This window comes from Zea mays, chromosome 5 (genome assembly GCF_902167145.1).
Source record: "Zea mays cultivar B73 chromosome 5, Zm-B73-REFERENCE-NAM-5.0, whole genome shotgun sequence".
In the NCBI taxonomy this organism is placed as follows: domain Eukaryota; kingdom Viridiplantae; phylum Streptophyta; class Magnoliopsida; order Poales; family Poaceae; genus Zea; species Zea mays.
The window spans coordinates 7,931,018-7,950,990 of NC_050100.1; the positions used below are offsets into that span (position 1 = coordinate 7,931,018).

General features: G+C 50.3%; 1 pseudogene; it reads right to left on the reverse strand.

The window, feature by feature from the left end:
- The window catches only part of LOC103627982 (uncharacterized), a 54,853-nt pseudogene extending 34,880 nt beyond the window's left edge, over window positions 1-19,973 (reverse strand).

Below are 19,973 nucleotides of genomic sequence, written 5' to 3' on the forward strand. Positions count from 1 at the left end.
TTCTATGCGAAGCAGACCCACCTGCCCGCTCAGGCTCTGCAGACGATACCCATCACCTGGCCCTTCGTTGTATGGGGTCTGGACCTCGTCGGTCCCTTGCAGAAGGCGCCCGGGGGCTACACGCACCTGCTGGTCGCCATCGACAAATTCTCCAAGTGGATCGAGGTCTGACCCCTGAACAGCATTAGGTCTGAGCAGGCGGTGGCGTTCTTCACCAACATCATCCATCGCTTCGGGGTCCCAAACTCCATCATCACCGACAAAGGTACCCAGTTCACCGGCAAAAAATTCTTGGATTTTTGCGAGGATCACCATATCCGGGTGGACTGGGCCGCCGTGGCTCATCCCATGTCGAATGGGCAAGTAGAGCGTGCCAACGGCATGATTCTACAAGGGCTCAAGCCTCGGATCTACAACGGCCTCAACAGGTTCGGCAAGCGATGGATGAAGGAACTCCCCTCGGTGGTCTGGAGCCTAAGGACGACGCCGAGTCGTGCCACGGGTTTCACGCCGTTCTTCCTGGTCTACGGGGCCGAGGCTATCTTGCCCACTGACCTGGAATACGGCTCCCCGAGGACGAGGGCCTACACCGATCAAAGCAACCAAGCTAGCCGAGAAGAATCGCTGGACCAGCTGGAGGAGGCTCGGGACAGGGCCTTATTACACTCGGCGCGGTACCAGCAGTCCCTGCAACGCTACCACGCCCGAGGGGTCCGGCCCCGAGACTTCCAGGTGGGCGACCTGGTGCTTCGACTGCGGCAAGACGCCCGGGGAAGGCACAAACTCACGCCCCCCTGGGAGGGGCCATTCGTCATCGCCAAAGTTCTGAAGCCCGGAACATACAAGCTGGCCAACAATCAAGGCGAGATCTACGGCAACGCTTGGAACATCAAACAGCTACGTCGCTTCTACCCTTAAGATGTTTTCAAGTTGTTCATATACCTCGCACCCACGCAAAGTTTAGTCATCAAGGAAGGGTCGGCCTCGCCTCGGCAAAGCCCGACCCTCCCTCGGGGGCTAAAAGGGGGGAGACCCCCTCTGCGTCGAAATTTTCCTCGAAAAATGATCTCTTTTTAGCAGAATTTCTTTCGTGCTTTTTGACTACTTCGAAAAGCGGATCCTGAAAACGACGGAGTACACGTAAGCAGCCAAGGCTGACCGAGCCGAGGGACTCCTACGCCTCCGGGATACGGATACCTCACTCATCACCTTCTGCGATAAGTAACTCGCGTTCGGATAAAGTGATTCCGCGGACCGAATGTCTTCACGCTCGGAAGCTCTTCTGCCGAGACGGTCCTTCAAGCCTTCTCGACTGAATCGGTGACAGAGCCTCATGGACGGGCGAAAGTACGCGTAAGCGGCAAGGCCGACCGAGCCGAGGGACTCCCACGCCTCTGGGATACGGATACCTCACTCATCACCTTCCGCGAGAAGCAACTCTCGCCCACACAAACATCCCTGTTACCGACGGAAAGTCCAGATGCTCGACATGAGAGGAAAGGAGACGCGGCTTTGCAACGCAGCGAGGGTGTGTTTTCTGGCCTCGGCGGCCGCAAAAGGCACACGCTACAAGACGATCTGATCCTGCAGGCTCGGGTATTCACGCTGAAGGGGGCTGTAGCACCCTCGGCATCGACGACGCCTTCAGCGAGGTCCGACCCAGCCTTGGACGACGACGCGGTCCAGGGACTTCTCCGGGAATCCGGTTACCCCTGGGGCCTCGGCCAAGCCTCTTCCAAGGGCGCCAGCCCGACCCGAGGCCTCGGCTGATCGACTCCGACGTCGACCCCCGCTGACGGGCAACCCGGCTAGGCTCCGGCCAACCAGGTTCCCATTTTCGAGCCAACTCCACCTCTGTTCGTACTAATATCGCTACCCCTGGCCTCGGCTCATCGAAGAGCGGCCAATGGGTCCCTTTAACTAAGCTAGAGGAGCCTCGGACAACAAGGCAGATCGAGCCGAGGGATTCCTACGCCTCCGGGATACGGATACCTCACTCGTCACCTTGACACGGGGCGACTCATGCTTGGTGAAGCGGTTCAGATAATCAACAGGCGAGACTTAGTGCTCGAAAATGAGGAAAAACACGGCTCCGTGCCGAAGTTGCATACATGTTCAGGCCTCGATAGCCACAATGAACAAAAACGCTGGCATTCAAAGTGCCGTTACAAACGGAACTCCGGTTCCCCCTCCGCAGGTACGAACAACCCCACTCCATGGGGAAGGCCTGCGGAGCAACAGAAGACTGACGAGCGGCTCGCTGCCACCCGTTCTGATTACGACGACAACCACCCCCGCCCCAGGCGGCGAAGCGGCTTCGGCAGCAGCTTCGAGGCAGATGTTACGACAGGGGGGCTCTCGCCCGCAGAGGACGAGAACCAGCCATTCAGGCCGGGAGACGGAGACCCAGGGCTACCGACGCCCTAGCCGAGTAACGGCGGCCTACCTATCCCGGCATGGCTGGAGGAAGTCCCCGTGAGACTGGAGGATGCCATTCTCCCCCAGACGCCGGGGAAGAGAAGGGCAACCGACCCATGCGGGGACAGCCCCCCGACTCGCCTCATCCTCCATCTTGGCCTGGATGACGAAAATCCTTAAGGCCAAGGGAGGGGTAAAGGCCGCAGCTTGGCTCGCTTTCCCCCACCGCCAAACTGGAGGTCACCATCTTAGGTGACCGCCGGTGGGGGGATGCGGCCGGGCTGCATGATGAAAATCCTTGAAGCCGAACGATGGCTGAAAGGTACCAACTCCCACGGAGTTGCGTTCCTCCAACAAGGAGGCGGAAAGACGGCGGGTACCCCCCATCCGGGGGCTTGGAAGATGGAAAGACACGACGCATAAGGGAGGAAGAAGACATGGTTGCCTTCCGAAAGGGGTCACCCTCCTTTTAAAGGCGACTCTCCCTACGTGCGCCCCCAAACGCCACGGGCCGAGTCTTCTCCAACACGCTCCAAGGCCCTCCCCTGCGGCGCGGGGGCTGGGTCCCGCATGTCATGCAAACCAGCTCAGAAGCAGAAGAAGCCAAACCGCCGCGCGCGGTGCACACAACCGCCCAGCGGTTACAAGCGATTCCCCACTTTCGCCCAAACCAACGAGCGGAAGGGGCGAGCAGCCATGCAGGTGGCATGCAACCGCGCCAGGTGGGCGCGCTTCTCCGACTTCTGACACGCCGGCTTGGAGGCCCAGGCCCACGCGTCGCGCAACCAGCGCGCCAGTTGCTGCATGCAAGCAACCGCACCGCCACTTGTGCCACCGTCGCACCTCTTCGGTCGCGGAGCCTGTGCCGCGACTCGAGGCGACCCAGCAGCGCCAGCCTGGCGCGACGGTCAAAGCGGCCGAAAGTGGGCCGGCAGTAATGGCGGTGGCAGGCGGGCGGGCGCAGAAGTCACGTCGTCAGCCAGGCTCACGTCCCATCCTGGGACAGCAAGAGAGCCTCCTCCCACGGCGTGAAGACGGTGCACCCGTGATCCGTTCCTCGAACGACTCGCGCACGCGCAACGGCTGCCCCGCCAACCACTCGCCCCGTCGCATTAACTCCGCGGCGGGACAGGCGGTGCCTATGGCAGGAGAAGCGGACGACGCTTCGCCTTCGCCGTAATAACCGCGTCAAAAAAGGTACGCCACGTCGTTCGATTTCGTATCCTTTTCCTTTTTCCTCTTTCTCTATCTCTTGCAACAGGGACCGGGAAAGGGGATACCCCGAAAAGGATCCTTCTCTGTGAAGGAACCGGGCTCCGAGCCCCCCCTACTGATCAGAGGTTCGAAGGCTGGCCCTCCGAGGGGTTCAACAGTCGCCTCAGATCGCGTGGGCCCAACACCCACTACTGGTCAGGGGTTCGAAGGCCAGCCCCCCGAAGGGCTCCATGGCCGCTGAAAGGATCACGATGCCCAAGAGGGGGGTGAATTGGGCTTTTCTAAAAATCAACACTAATTAAAACCTAAGCAAGAGCTAAACAAGAGCCCAACTTCACCCCAACAACTAGCACTAAGAATATAATACTAGAAATGTAACAAAGCTAAGATAATACTTCAAAAACTTGCTAAACAAATACACAATGTAAAGTGCTCGAATTAAGTGCGGAATGTAAAGCAAAGTTTAGAAGACTCCTCCAATTTTTCCCGAGGTATCGAAGAGTCGGCACTCTCCACTAGTCCTCGTTGGAGCACCCGCGCAAGGGTATCGCTCCCCCTTGGTCCTCGCAAGAACCAAGTGCTCACTACGAGATGATCCTTTGCCACTCCGGCGCGGTGGATCCCTCGAGACCGCTTACAAACTTGAGTCGGGTCACCAACAAGATCTTCACGGTGATCACCGAGCTCCCAACGCCACCAAGCCGTCTAGGTGATGCCGATCACCAAGAGTAACAAGCCATAGACTTTCGCTTGACCAAGAGAAGCCTAATGCAAGTGGTGTGTGCTCTAGGTGGCTCTCACTAGCGCTAATGAGGAACAAGCGCGGATTATGATTCTCTAATCTCCTCACTAGGCTTTTGGTGCTTGCAATGCTCTACCAAGGTGCTGGAATAAATGTGGAGTGCAAGACATTGAATATGGTGGGTGGAGGGGGTATAAATAGCCCTCACCCACAAACTAGCCGTTACAGGTATTTACTGCGCGATGGCGCACCGGACAGTCTGGTGCGCCACCGGTGCGCCAACGGTGCGCCACCGGTGCGCCAACGGTCACTTCCAACGGCTAGTTCTGACACAGAGCCGTTGGACTCATGGCGCACCGGACAGTGAACAGTCCACTGTCCGGTGCACCACTAAAATTCAACTCCAAAAACTGTGCTCTCGGGTTTCTGCGAAGGGGAGAGTCTCTGCCGTGGACCAGCCTGGCCCCACCTGGCAGAGGGTGCACCGGACAGTCCGGTGCACACCGGACAGTCCGGTGCCCCTAAGCTAGAAACCCTAAGTCTTGTTTTTCAGCTGATTTTCAAATCGGTTTTCGCTCTAACTTGTGTGTGAGTTCTAGAGTGACACCTAGCACTGTATATGAGTGTGATTGTGTACCAACACTACACTAGAACTCTCTTGGTCAAACTACTCATCGACAACCCCTCTTTATAGTACGGCTAAAAGAGAATAAAAGACCTAACTAAAGCGCGAGTGTCCATATCTCCTTGACACTCGGACTCCGTAGACCTTCACCTTTTGTTCCGTCGTTTTAGCCGTCGCTTCGAGTTCTTATTTCCTGGATTGTTTTCACCGTTGTAGAACTTCTACCTGTCATGCGACCTAACTTACCATTTGTCTCTGCAAAACACACGTTAGTCACATATAATATTACGTTGTCATTAATCACTAAAACCAACCAGGGGCCTAGATGCTTTCAATCTCCCCCTTTTTGGTGATTGATGACAACCCTACAAGTTTTGTGAGAGTAGTTTGGTTTGAAGATTCTGTCAATAGAAAGAATGGTTAGATATACTCAGTAATCTTTGACAGAAAGAATGTGTACCATAATAATAAGAGTGAGCGCATACACATCATAAGATTCTTGTTCATACAAAAGAGAGAGTAAATTAATGAAACAAGAGCTAGAAGACTGGTGATATGATATAAGGTGAAAACATAATACAACCAGTCAATCATACGCAACGAGAGTATATGACGAGTTTGTGAGCCAAAAACATCAAGCTAGTACAGAGAGTAGCAGGCACATATATTACATCAAAATGACACTGACTCTCTACTAACTCTCTAACTCCCCCTAGCTCTCACAACTCATATCTCTCCCCCTTTGGCGTCAAACACCAAAAGGAACCTGAACCTAAACGCCTGAAGCAGGAGGAGGCGGCGGGGGCGCATCCGGTCGAGGTCGAGGTAGCAGAGCGAACGCCGACGGAGGGTCAGAGTCAGTCTCGGATCTAGGATCTGCGGTAGAAGCTGGAGCTGGTACTGACTCGGACGGAGGCCGCGCTGCAGGAGCTACCGGAACAGAAGCGGTCACAGATACTGCCACAGCGGTAGTGGTAACAGCAGATGCTGGTGGCACTGGCGGCTGCGGACAGATAGAGCTGAGAACAGGAGAAGTGAACGCCAAGGTGACCGGCCGGAGCGGAGAGGTATCAACAGGGGGTCCAGACAAAATCGATGGCACCACTGGAGCGTGAAGCGGAGGAGGCGGAGCAGACTGAACCGGAGGTGCTGAGATACCAGAATGCTGAAGCATGAGTGCCATGAATGCCCTATTCTCTGCCCTATCCTGAATTAGCTGCTGCTGAAGTGCATCATGCCTGTCCTGCATGTTCTGAAACATTGAGAGCATCCTCTCGGATATACGGGCCTGCTCGGCTGCCAGGTGAGCCTGCTGCTGAGAGAGAGTCTGGAGAATCGAAGCAAGAGCAGGGTCCATAGCCTGAGGAGTAGCAGGGGCAGCACTAGAGCTCCCAGCCTCATGATCATGTGAGCGTGGAGGCATAGGAGGCGGAGGCGGAGGAGGAACCCCAAAATCATCATCATCATCATCATCAGCTGCTGTACCCTGAGTGTCAAACTGTTGTAGAGCAGCATCCTCGGCCTGAGAGTCAAACACAGAAGCAGAAGCTGGCACTGGAATCTCAGGAGCAGGGCGGTAAGATCCAAACACAAGGCGTGAGGCCTCAAGGGTGCTCTGAAAACGAGGTGGCTGAATCAGCTGCGCAAAGATGTGGCATAAGTAGTGAGCATAAGGTAGCTGCCGACGAGCACGAATCCCATCCAGAACAGTGTCCTCGATCTCACAGATCAGGAAGTCCACAACATCAAACTGTGAGTGGGATACCAGGGCACCAAGGAGCCAAAGCTGAATGTGAGTGGTAGCCTCCCTGTATCCCATCCTCGGCAGGAGTGCCCGTCTGATAAGCTCATATAAGTACTTCGCTGCTGTCGTAAAGTCTGCTGGAGAACGTCGCGACCCATCTGAGAAAGGCGGGCGGAACAGAGCCGCGACGTGAGCTGTCCCTGGAGCAACACCGCCGTGAGGGCGACGAGGAGGATCTGAAGTGCCGTAGCAGAGGCTGTGAAGGCGAGTCGTCGACTCAGGGAATCCAAATAGCTGTCGGATCTGACTGGCAGTGATCGTGACATCCTCGCGCTCAAAACGGAACCTCATCCAATGATGATCCGGGTCAATCCAAACGGAGGCGTAGAAGACGCGGACCCACTCCTCAACATATCTGCCGCTGATAGTCAGAAGGGTCAGGAGGCCAGGCAGATAGGTGAGATGTGCCTCAGACTCAGCACCGGCTGCTAGCAAAAAAGCTGGAAGATCCAATAGGCGGTGCACTCGCAGCGCTATCTGAGCAGACAACTGAGCCCTGAAGAATGACTCCTGAATCTGTGTGCTGAAAAGAACTCCTGCTGCTGGGTCTCTCTAAGCTGGCAGCCAAGACTCCACGGGTACGTACCTGAACCGACGTACCCGTGCTGCAGTAGCACGCTGAAGATCAAACAGACGAGGATCCAAAACCAGAGAACGAACCTCAGTCTCATCACGCTCCCGGAAGCGAGGTGGAGGGACAAGAGGAGCTGAAGCGGGAGCGGGAGCAGGGGAAGCAGTGGAAGCTGGTGTAGTGGAGGAAGTGGGTATGGCTGTGGAGGTGGATGGAGCAATAGGAGTGACGGGAGCAGGCAGAGTGGGTGGCGGAGTGGAAGCGGAGGTGTGAGTGGAGGAGCGAGGCCGGGAGGTGAGACGACGAGCACGGAATGCAATCTGATCAGATGGAACATGTGGCTGATCTCCAAGTGCTGCCTGTGCAGCGGCTGCTTCAGCTGCTGCCGCTGCACGAGCCTCTCTGTCCGTACGCCGCTTCTTGCGGCCTTCCTGCTGCTCCAAATAGACAGTCTTGCCCTTCACCTGCCTGAAGGGGCGACGAGGGTCCTCGTCATCGCCACCCCCTGATGCCGACGCATTCTTCGTGCGCGGCATCCTGAACTAAAGTCTGCAAATGAGATAGAGAGACTAAGCATAGAGCAAAAGTGACCGATAGATAGCAAAGAGTGAGATGTCTACCTGGAAAGCTCACACGAGAGGTGACGATTCAGGCAGGACGGGAGACGGCACACGGTCACACAAGGTCACTGAAATGACAGAAGAGGTGAGCACGTATTAGTCACATAGTCATAAGCATATGAAATGTGAATAAATACATACACAGAGAGATATGGCACGAGTCGGGACGTTCAAGAGATCAAAAGACGTGAAAATGACATTTGATAGATAAATAGTGACATAGGAGGTTTGGAATTCGAAATGAGGCACGAAATGTTATGGAATTGAGCCGATACTTCACGAATAGGTTTATATAGGTCAAAATGAGTGAAGTGTGTGCTCGGTTTGAATTTAGGCGAAGAAATAGGAATTTGGGCACTCGGCTCGGAAACGATCGCTCAAAACGGGAATTTTGGTAAAATTTAAGCCTGGGACCTCGGATTGGTGTCAAATTTGGCAAGTAGGTTACTGGAAGTGTGGTGAAGGTGCCTGAAAAATTTGGGTTCAATTGGAGCAAGTTTGGGTGGTTTGGGCATTTCACCGAGCACATGGTGAGCGGGGAGTTAGGGTTTTAGGGAAATGGCCATTTGAGGTATGAAAACCCTCCCGAAGGAGCTAGAATCCTGCAGGGATACATAAAGGGAACAAGGGGACACATTCCACCAACTGGATTCATCGGATTTCACAGAAATTGGAAGGATTTGCAAAAGGGGTGGAGCACTGCCTAAGAGCCAGAGAGATAGAGAGGCAGAGGAGGGGGATCTGCTCACCGAGGGGGAAGAAGAGCCTGGCGAGGTCGCCGGAGGATCGTCGGAGATGATGGCCGCCGGTGGCTGGAGATCGCCGGCGGGAGGGAGAGGAAATCGCCAGGACAGAGAGCAGAGAGAGCTGGCAAAAGAAATGAGCGCCTCTGGCTCGGTCGGGCTGGGGGCGGTTTTTTTAAAACGCGAGATGGGCACACCGGACAGTCTACAGTGCCTGTCCGGTGCACACCGGACAGCGCACAGTAGCTGTCCGGTGAACCACCGGACAGCGCACAGGAGAATTGGATTAGCGCGCGGCTGCCGGTGCACCGGACATTGCACAGTGCAGTGTCCGGTGCACACCGGACTGTCCGGTGAGCCCAGACAGAGGGGAGTTTGGAAAATTTTGAATTTTTTTTATCTAACTCCTAACCAAACCAAATCCCAACTTTTAATCACACAAAATAACACTTGTTGGGACAGGTATTGGCACCCTCATATACTTTTCAAAATATTTTGCCATAGGCTAGATAATTTTTAGAGAAAATAAGCAAATGGTGAAATTTGCATTTGGGCTTGCACTAGGGGTTTTCAAGAGTGATTTGAGTTTTGAATACTCCCCCTAAGTGCAGTACCTCATGCATATTTCAAGAACCAATAATTGTATAAAAAGTAAGAATTTAAGTGCTAAAAGCTTAAAAACTAAGACTTGTCAGGTTTGACCCGAGTTAAGCTTTTTCACTCGCTTTGTTGGCGGTTATCTCAACTAGGTTAGACAAGTCCTAGATGCAATACAAGGAATTTAAATATGCAATGCAAGTGACAGCACCATTTGACATTTCACATAAAATTTCTGAGATCAAGAATATTTAGTTCATTCCTCAACATGCAAAAGCGGGTCTTATCAAGTGGCTTAGTGAAAATATCCGCTAATTGATCTTCCGAGCTCACTCCTTCTAAAATGATATCTCCTTTAGCAACATGATCTCTAAGGAAGTGATGACGGATATCAATGTGCTTGGTGCGAGAGTGTTGTACAGGATTATTAGCAATTTTAACAGCACTCTCATTATCACACAACAAAGGTACTTTTTCTAGAACTACGCCATAGTCTAGAAGAGTTTGTTTCATATATAAAATCTGTGTGCAACAAGCACCTGCGGCAATGTATTCCGCTTCGGCAGTTGACAAGGCAACACTATTTTGCTTTTTGGATGTCCATGAAACTAGTGATCTACCAAGCAGATGGCATCCCCCAGAAGTACTTTTCCTATCAATTTTGCAACCAGCATAATCCGAATCGGAATAGCCAATTAAATCAAAAGTAGCTCCTTTGGGATACCACAGACCAACGCTTGTGGTGTGCTTGAGATACCTAAGAATTCTCTTAACAGCGCGAAGCTGAGCTTTCTTAGGATTAGATTGAAATCTAGCACACATGCAGACACTAAACATAATATCGGGCCTAGATGCGGTAAGGTATAATAAACTACCAATCATAGAACGGTAGAGAGATTGATTAACCGGGTTACCTCCCTCATCTAAGTCGAGATGTCCATTTGTAGGCATGGGGGTCTTGATTGGTTTGCACTTCTCCATGTTGAATCTTTTCAACAAGTCTTTGGTATACTTCTCTTGTGAGAGAAAGTTACCATCTTTCATTTGCTTGACTTGAAAGCCGAGGAAGTATGTTAGCTCACCAATCATTGACATCTCGAACTCCTTCGACATCAACTCACCAAATTCCTTGCAATGATAGTCATTTGTCGAGCCAAAGATTATATCATCAACATATACTTGACAAATGAAAATATCACCATTATGTTTCTTTGTGAAGAGAGTTGTGTCGACGGTCCCGATTTTGAAGCCCTTTTCGATGAGGAAGTCGCGAAGACGCTCATACCAAGCCCTTGGAGCTTGCTTTAGCCCATATAGCGCCTTGGACAACCTGTAAGCATGGTTAGGATATCTAGGGTCTTCAAATCCAGGCGGTTGCTCAACATATACAAGTTCATTTATGAAGCCATTTAAAAATGCACTTTTTACATCCATTTGATAAAGTTTTATATCATAACATGATGCATATGCAAGTAGGATACGGATGGCTTCCAGTCGAGCAACCGGGGCAAAGGTCTCTCCAAAATCTAAGCCTTCAACTTGAGAGAATCCCTTTGCGACAAGTCTTGCCTTGTTTCTTACAATCACACCTTGATCATCTTGTTTGTTTCTGAACACCCACTTTGTTCCAATGATTCTTGCATCTTGTGGGGGCTTCTCCAGGGTCCAAACTTCGTTACGGGTGAAGTTGTTAAGTTCTTCATGCATGGCATTCACCCAGTCCGGATCCTGTAGCGCCTCATCTATACAAGTAGGCTCAACACAAGAAACAAAAGAGTGATGTTCAATAAAATTAGCATGTCTATGTGATCGAGTAATAACCCCTTGTGAAGGACTCCCGATGATTTGTTTTGAGGATGAGCTTGAAGTAGTGATGAGTTTCTCCTGTCAACCACTTGGGAAGAAGATCCTGGAGCATCAACATCTTCGGCTTGTACCCTTGCTTGTTCATGAGAGACAAATGTATCTTCATTTGCATGCCTCTCATCTTTTTCATCATCTTGTGGTACATTTGATGAAGAAGGCCTGTCAATGATTTGCACCTCTTCTTCATCTTCTTTTGGTTTGATGGCTCCAATAGGCATGTTCTTCATTGCTTCCCTAAATGGCTCATCACCTACATCATCAAGATTTTCAAGTGCTCCTTGGGAGCCATTAGTCTCATCAAATTCCACATCATATGTTTCTTCTACCACGCCAGTGGCATGGTTGAATACTCGATATGCTTTGGACTTTAATGAATAACCCAAAAGAAAACCAATATCACAACGTCTTTGAAACTTCCCTAGGTGATGGCGTTTCTTGTAGATGTAGCATTTGCACCCAAATACCCGGAAGAAAGAGACGTCTGGCTTTTTCCCATTTAGCAGTTCATAAGGAGTCTTCGCAAGTAGCCGGTGAGGAAATAGCCTGTTTGATGCATAACAAGCAGTGTTGACAGCTTCAGCCCAAAACCTCTCCGGTGTGTTATACTCATCAATCATGGTTCTTGCAAGGGTGATCAAGGTCCTATTTTTCCTTTCAACAACTCCATTTTGTTGAGGTGTATATGTGGCAGATACTTCATGCTTGATCCCAATTTCATCACAGTACTCATGAATGTTGGTGTTGTCAAATTCTTTGCCATTGTCACTTCTAATCTTCTTAATCTTGCAATCAAATTCATTTTGTGCTTTCTTGGCAAACTTCTTGAATATAGATGCAACTTCAGATTTGTCATGGAGAAAGAATACCCAAGTGTATCTTGAGAAGTCATCAACAATCACTAGACAGTAGAGGTTGCCACCGGCACTGACATAATTTGTAGGTCCAAATAAATCCATGTGAAGTAGTTCCAGTGGCCTTGATGTTGACATGAAAGCTTTAGTAGGATGTGTATTAGCAACTTGCTTTCCAGCTTGACATGCACTGCATGGCTTGTCTTTTTCAAACACCACATCCTTCAAACCTCTAACCATATCTTTCTTTAATACCTTCTTGAGTGTGCTCATCCCAACATGTGCAAGCCTCCTATGCCAAAGCCATCCAAGAGAAGCTTTGGTGAAGAGGCAAGTTCTTAAGTCTGCATCTTCTGAAGTGAAATCCACTAAGTAGAGGTTGTTGTATCTAAATCCCTTGAATACCATTGATTCATCATCCATTTTTGTTACAATAACCTCTGATGGAGTGAATAAGCATTGAAGTCCAAGATCACAGAGCTGTCCCACTGATAATAAATTGAAGCTCAAGGGTGCAACTAAGAGAACATTTGATATTGATAAGTCATTTGAGATTGCCACCTTGCCAAGTCCTTGCACTTTTCCTTTTGAGTTGTCTCCAAATGTGATTTTATCTTGACCATCAACATTCTCATCTAATGAGGTGAACATCCGTGGGTTGCCTGTCATATGTTGTGTGCATCCACTGTCAATAACCCAATGGCTCCCACCGGTCTTGTAGTTCACCTACATTCACAGACAATTCAAGCTTGAGTTTTGAGAGCCCTATATTGCATAGGACCAGTGACTCTCTCAATTAAGGACTTTGCCACCCAGATTTGTCTAGGTCTACTCTTATTTGGTGGACCTAGGAATGTAACCTTAATCTTTCCATTTGCAACCTTTCTTAGAACATAGTGAGCATTGAAAGCAAATGGTCTTGAGTGCTTAGGTAAGGGAGTTGGTGGTTTAGCTTTGCAGTTGTGGGCAAAATGACCTTCATTTCCACACTCAAAGCATTTGATAGGCTTGTGAGTCTGCTTTGGCTTGTATTGAGTAATAGCTTTCTTTTGCACAAAAGCATTGTATCCAATACCACTCTTGTTATTTTTCATAACAGTGTTCATAAGCAGCTCATTTTGGAGGTATTGACCCTTGTTGAACTTTTGCACACTTGTTGCAAGATGTTCATTTTCACTTTTTAGTTTCTTGACCTCATTCTTAAGCCTTTGATTATCCACTGCCAACTCATTGTTGAAATCATTGTTCTCAATAGCAACTTTTCCTCTAGTAGTTGCATCAGTCAAGTAATTCTTCAATTTTTGGTTGTCTAAAGTCAGGACTTCAACTTTTTCAGTCAATTCAGCATGTAGACTAGTTTGCTCTTCTTGAATCAAGTCATCACATGAGGTTGCTACATCAAGCTTAACAACAGGGTTAATAGCCTCATGTGTTTTGCAAGATAAAAGTTCGTTTTCAACAAGAAGATTGTCATGATCAAATTTAATTTGAGTATATTCTTCCTTGATCTTTACTAGTCTATTTTGCAACTCCCTATTAGCTTCATTTAATTTGTCATATTTTTCCTTAGCATCTTTTAGGGAGTTTGTGAGCTCATTTACAGTTGATGACATAGTTTTATTTTCTTCTTTTATTTCATCACTAGCCTTTATAACTATGTCATACTTGGCATTTAAAGATTCATTTTCATTTTTTAACCTATCACATTTAGCTTTTGACTTTCTAATGATTTGAGTATATTCTTTAAGTAAGTCAGCTAACTCATCATATGAAGGTGAAGCAAATTCTTCATCACTATCACTATCACTATCATCATCAATATTAATATCATTTTGTACCTTCCGTTCACCCCTAGCCATGAGGCATAGGTGAGAAGTGGATGATGGCGATGGTGGTGGTGAAGAGAAGTCCCCGGCGATGGCAGCAACCTTTTCATCATTTTCTTCTTCACTTGAAGAAGACCCACTTGATGATTCGATGTCGGTGAGCCAGTCGCCAACAATATATGCCTTTCCATTCTTCTTCTTGTGAAACCTCTTTTGCTTTCCATCCTTCCTATTGAAGAATTTCTTTTCCTTCTTTTCATCATCGCTGTCATCTTCCTTCTTGCCCTTGAACTTGTTCTTCTTGGGCTTGTTGCATTGATGAGCAAGATGACCAAGCTCACCACAGTTGTAGCAGTCCATCTCAGAAATGGGCTTTCTTTTGTTGGAAAAGAACTTCTTCTTTCTTGAATCAAATTTGATGCCTTCTCTATTTAGCTTCTTCAACATCTTGGTGGTCTTCCTTACCATCAAGGCAATGTTTGCATCAAGGTCATCATCACTTGAGGACTCTTCCTCAACTTGTATTTTTGCTTTTCCTTTTCTTTCATGATTTGCTTTGAGAGCCAAATCCTTTCTTTTGGAAGATGATTCTTCTTTGTTGATGTGCATGTACATTTCATGGGCATTGATCTTTCCCAAAATTTGTGTAGGTGTGGTAACTGAAAGATCCATTTGATGTAGCACAGTGACAATGTGTCCATATTTGTCTATTGGGAGGACACTGAGAATCTTCCTCACAACATCCGGTTGTGAGATTTGAGTAAGCCCCAATCCATTGACTTTCTCTACAAGAATATTAAGTCGTGAGTACATAGCATTTGCATTTTCATTAGTAAGCATTTCAAAGGAATTTAACTTTCGCATGGCTATGTGATATCTTTCCTCACGTTCACTTCTAGTTCCTTCATGTAGAGCACAAATGTCCATCCACAAATCATGAGCATTTTTATGATTCCTTACTCTATTGAACACATCTTTGCAAAGGCCTCTAAAAAGGGTGTTTTTGGCCTTAGCATTCCATTTCTCATAATTGAACTCATCACCTACAAGATTTGTGGGATCTCTAGGTTCGGGGAACCCTTGTGTGGCGGCTTTATAGACACCAATGTCTATAGCCTCTAAGTATGCTTCCATACGAATTTTCCAATAAGGAAAATCGTCACCATCAAAAACGGGAGGAGGTCCATCCCCACCGGACATCGTAACTCTAGCGGTTAAGCTAATCTATGAGCAACAAGGCTCCGATACCAATTGAAAGGATCACGATGCCCAAGAGGGGGGGTGAATTGGGCTTTTCTAAAAATCAACACTAATTAAAACCTAAGCAAGAGCTAAACAAGAGCCCAACTTCACCCCAACAACTAGCACTAAGAATATAATACTAGAAATGTAACAAAGCTAAGATAATACTTCAAAAACTTGCTAAACAAATACACAATGTAAAGTGCTCGAATTAAGTGCGGAATGTAAAGCAAAGTTTAGAAGACTCCTCCAATTTTTCCCGAGGTATCGAAGAGTCGGCACTCTCCACTAGTCCTCGTTGGAGCACCCGCGCAAGGGTATCGCTCCCCCTTGGTCCTCGCAAGAACCAAGTGCTCACTACGAGATGATCCTTTGCCACTCCGGCGCGGTGGATCCCTCGAGGCCGCTTACAAACTTGAGTCGGGTCACCAACAAGATCTTCACGGTGATCACCGAGCTCCCAACGCCACCAAGCCGTCTAGGTGATGCCGATCACCAAGAGTAACAAGCCGTAGACTTTCGCTTGACCAAGAGAAGCCTAATGCAAGTGGTGTGTGCTCTAGGTGGCTCTCACTAGCGCTAATGAGGAACAAGCGCGGATTATGATTCTCTAATCTCCTCACTAGGCTTTTGGTGCTTGCAATGCTCTACCAAGGTGCTGGAATAAATGTGGAGTGCAAGACATTGAATATGGTGGGTGGAGGGGGTATAAATAGCCCTCACCCACAAACTAGCCGTTACAGGTATTTACTGCGCGATGGCGCACCAGACAGTCCGGTGCGCCACCGGTGCGCCAACGGTCACTTCCAACGGCTAGTTCTGACACAGAGCCGTTGGACTCATGGCGCACCGGACAGTGAACAGTCCACTGTCCGGTGCACCACTAAAATTCAACTCCAAAAACTGTGCTCTCGGGTTTCTGCGAAGGGGAGAGTCTCTGCCGTGGACCAGCCTGGCCCCACCTGGCAGAGGGTGCACCGGACAGTCCGGTGCACACCGGACAGTTCGGTGCCCCTAAGCCAGAAACCCTAAGTCTTGTTTTTCAGCTGATTTTCAAATCGGTTTTCGCTCTAACTTGTGTGTGAGTTCTAGAGTGACACCTAGCACTGTATATGAGTGTGATTGTGTACCAACACTACACTAGAACTCTCTTGGTCAAACTACTCATCGACAACCCCTCTTTATAGTACGGCTAAAAGAGAATAAAAGACCTAACTAAAGCGCGAGTGTCCATATCTCCTTGACACTCGGACTCCGTAGACCTTCACCTTTTGTTCCGTCATTTTAGCCGTCGCTTCGAGTTCTTATTTCCTGGATTGTTTTCACCGTTGTAGAACTTCTACCTGTCATGCGACCTAACTTACCATTTGTCTCTGCAAAACACACGTTAGTCACATATAATATTACGTTGTCATTAATCACTAAAACCAACCAGGGGCCTAGATGCTTTCAGCCGCCTCAGGCTACTCGGGCTCCGCGCCCATTACTGATCAGGGGTTCGAAGGCTGGCCCCCGAAGGGTTCACAGTCGCCTCAGACGCCGAGCGAGGGATGACCAGGGGTACGTTCGATACATAACCAAGGCTCGGGCTGCGCTCCCGAGGTACCCTAGGACATTTCCGAGACCAGCGGGAACGATCTTGTAACGGAATCCCATCGGAGGGAGGCATCGAGCCCTCGGACCCCGTCGCCAGGGGACCGGGTCCGGCAAATCACCCGCAGGTACTTTTGGGCGTGCCTCTGGGCCCCTAGCCGACCCCCAACGAACGGGGCACGGACGTCCACTCGGATTACCCGCTTGCAGCTCACCGGAGACACCATGTTCGGTGCCCATCGAGGGTAACATGGCGCTCTCCCCCCTCCTCCTTGCGGAAAGGCGACGTAGGGGCGTATGTAAAAAAAGCCGAGTCTGTCCCTGATCGTCCTCTCGCCCTGTGCGGAGGCTCGGGGGCTGCTCTCGCAAACCCGGCTCCGGCCAAACCGTTGACAGCGTCAACATACCAGCCCGAGAGCTTGGGCCCCGACCGTGCACCCGGGCTACGGCCAGTTCGCATGAGGGAACAACCAGACCAGCCAAAGCATTACGCAAGGCATTAAGACCTCGAAGGAGTGTAACCACTCCTCCGAGGCCTCGGGGGCTACACCCGGCGGGTGCGCTCGCGCGCACCCACCGGAACAAAATGCAACCGAGAAAGGCTGGTCCCCTTGCAAAAAAGTGCGACGAAAGCCTCCAAGCGAGTGCTAACACTCCCTTCGAGGCTCGGGGGCTACTGTCGGGGACCATAATTAGGGGTACCCTCAAGACGCCTAATTCTCAGCTGGTAACCCCCATCAGCATAAAGCTGCAAAGGCCTGATGGGTCCGATTAAGTCAGGGATCAGTCCACACGAGTGACTCAATCACGCTTCGCCCGAGCCTAGCCTCGGCCAAGGGCAGCCGACCTCGAGAGACTTCCGTCTCGCCCGAGGCCCCCCTTTTTACGGCGGACACACCTCCGGCTCGCCCGAGGCCTTGGCTTCGCTTAGAAGCAACCCTGACTAAATCGCCGCGCCGACTGACCAGGTTGCAGGAGCATTTAACGCAAAGGTGGCCTGACACCTTTATCCTGACACGTGCCCCCCGGCAGAGCCGAAGTGACCGCCGTCACTCCACCGCTCCACTGACCAGTCTGACAGAAGGACAGCGCCACCTGCGCCACTCCGACTGCAGTGCCACTCGACAGAGTGAGTCTGACAGGCAGTCAGGCCTGGCCAAAGGCGCCATAGGAAACTCCGCTCCGCCCGACCCCAGGGCTCGGACTCGGGCTAAGACCCGGAAGACGGCGAACTCCGCTCCGCCCGACCCCAGGGCTCGGACTCGGGCTAAGACCCGGAAGACGGCGAACTCCGCTCCGCCCGACCCCAGGGCTCGGACTCGGGCTAAGACCCGGAAGACGGCGAACTCCGCTCCGCCCGACCCCAGGGCTCGGACTCGGGCTAAGACCCGGAAGACGGCGAACTCCGCTCCGCCCGACCCCAGGGCTCGGACTCGGGCTCAGCCCAGAAGACGACGAAACTCCGCCTCGCCCGACCCCAGGGCTCGGACTCCGCCCTGGCCTCGGCCGAACGATCTCCGCCTCGCCCGACCCGGGGGCTCGGCCTCGGCCACGGAAGACAGACTCGACCCCGGCTTCGGAGGAGCCCCCACGTCGCCCGACCTAGGGCACAGGCCCGCCACGTCAACAGGAAGCACCATCATCATCCTACCCCGAGCCGACTCGGGTCACGGAGAACAAGACCGGCGTCCCATCTGGCTAGCTCCGCCAGATGGACAATGATGGCGCTCTGCAAGCTCTGTGACGACGGCGGCTCTCAGCTCTCTTACGGAAGCAAGGCGACGTCAGCAAGGACTCGACCGCTCCTACAGCTGTCCCTCCGCCAGGCTCCGTTGCTCCTCCGACAGCCACGACATCACGCCAGCAAGGTGCCAAGACCTCTCCGGCTGCCACATTGGCATGTACCTAGGGCGCTAGCTCTCTCTCCGCTAGACACGTAGCACTCTGCTACACCCCCCGTTGTACACCTGGATCCTCTCCTTACGACTATAAAAGGAAGGACTAGGGCCTTCTTAGAGAAGGTTGGCCGCGCGCGGACGAGGACGAGACAGACGCTCTCTTGGGGCCGCTCGCTTCCCTCACCCGCGTGGACGCTTGTAACCCCCCTACTGCAAGCGCACTCGACCTGGGTGCGGGACGAACACGAAGGCCGCGGGATCTCCACCTCTCTCACGCCCGTCTCCGGCCACCTCGCCTCTCCCCCCTTCGCACTCGCCCACACGCTCGACCCATCTGGGCTGGGGCACGCAGCACACTCACTCGTCGGCTTGGGGACCCCCGATCTCGAAACGCCGACAATCCCCTACATAAGACAATGTTTCTTAGAGATTATGAGCATGAACAACTAACAAGGAAACATGAAGAAATGAAACTGACCCCAAAGTCTGCTCTTCTAAGTGGGTTAGGGCTCTTCAATTGGAAATTAATGGTGGTTGACATAGCCACAATACAAGCAGCATCAATAATTATAACCTCTCAGGGAGCAAGGATTTTCTGCATGACTGAAAATTAAGTAGCGAAATATTCCTAGTTGCATCCCATAAACATGTGACCAGTCAAGAATAATTAGCTAAAGTAAAAAAAAAGATATGAGATCACGCCTTGTTTATGGAAAACGAACTGAGGCCCATTCGAATTGGCAATCCGAATTGGCAAGTCTGCTATATTTAAATTATTGTAGCTACCTAACGATGTACACATAAACTAGATTACATATCATTGTAAGGGTTTGCCTTATTAACAACATTTGTACCTGTTACTACACAATGTGCCAACATAATGTTGCATGCAACTTCTACTACAAACCATATAATCTTTCGGTGCATCCTAAACACGCCTAAACCATTTACATTTTACATCAATGAAGCTCATTTTTTTTAAAGTCCAGTACTTTACAATTCGCATTGGTGCAGTATAGACGGCATTGCGATCTCATATTACTGATATCACTATGTAACAAGTGCAAAACAATCTGTACCTGGTCCACCGCGCCAACACCCCTAGGCTTTTGTTTAAGGATCATCTGTGAAAAAAATGTCGACCGTTCAAATTGCAGCATGCAACTTAGCAAGCAAGAAAACATTGATAAAAGAAACAAAAAGATACAGATACCATCATATCCAAAGCAATATATAACTCAACAAAGTTAACCTCTGCACCGATCTCAATATTCCGTGGTATTGGTCTCGGACCAACTGTACTAGAGACCGGCAGTCCGGCACATCCTTGATCGAACATAGAAAAGCACATGTCCGCGTTAA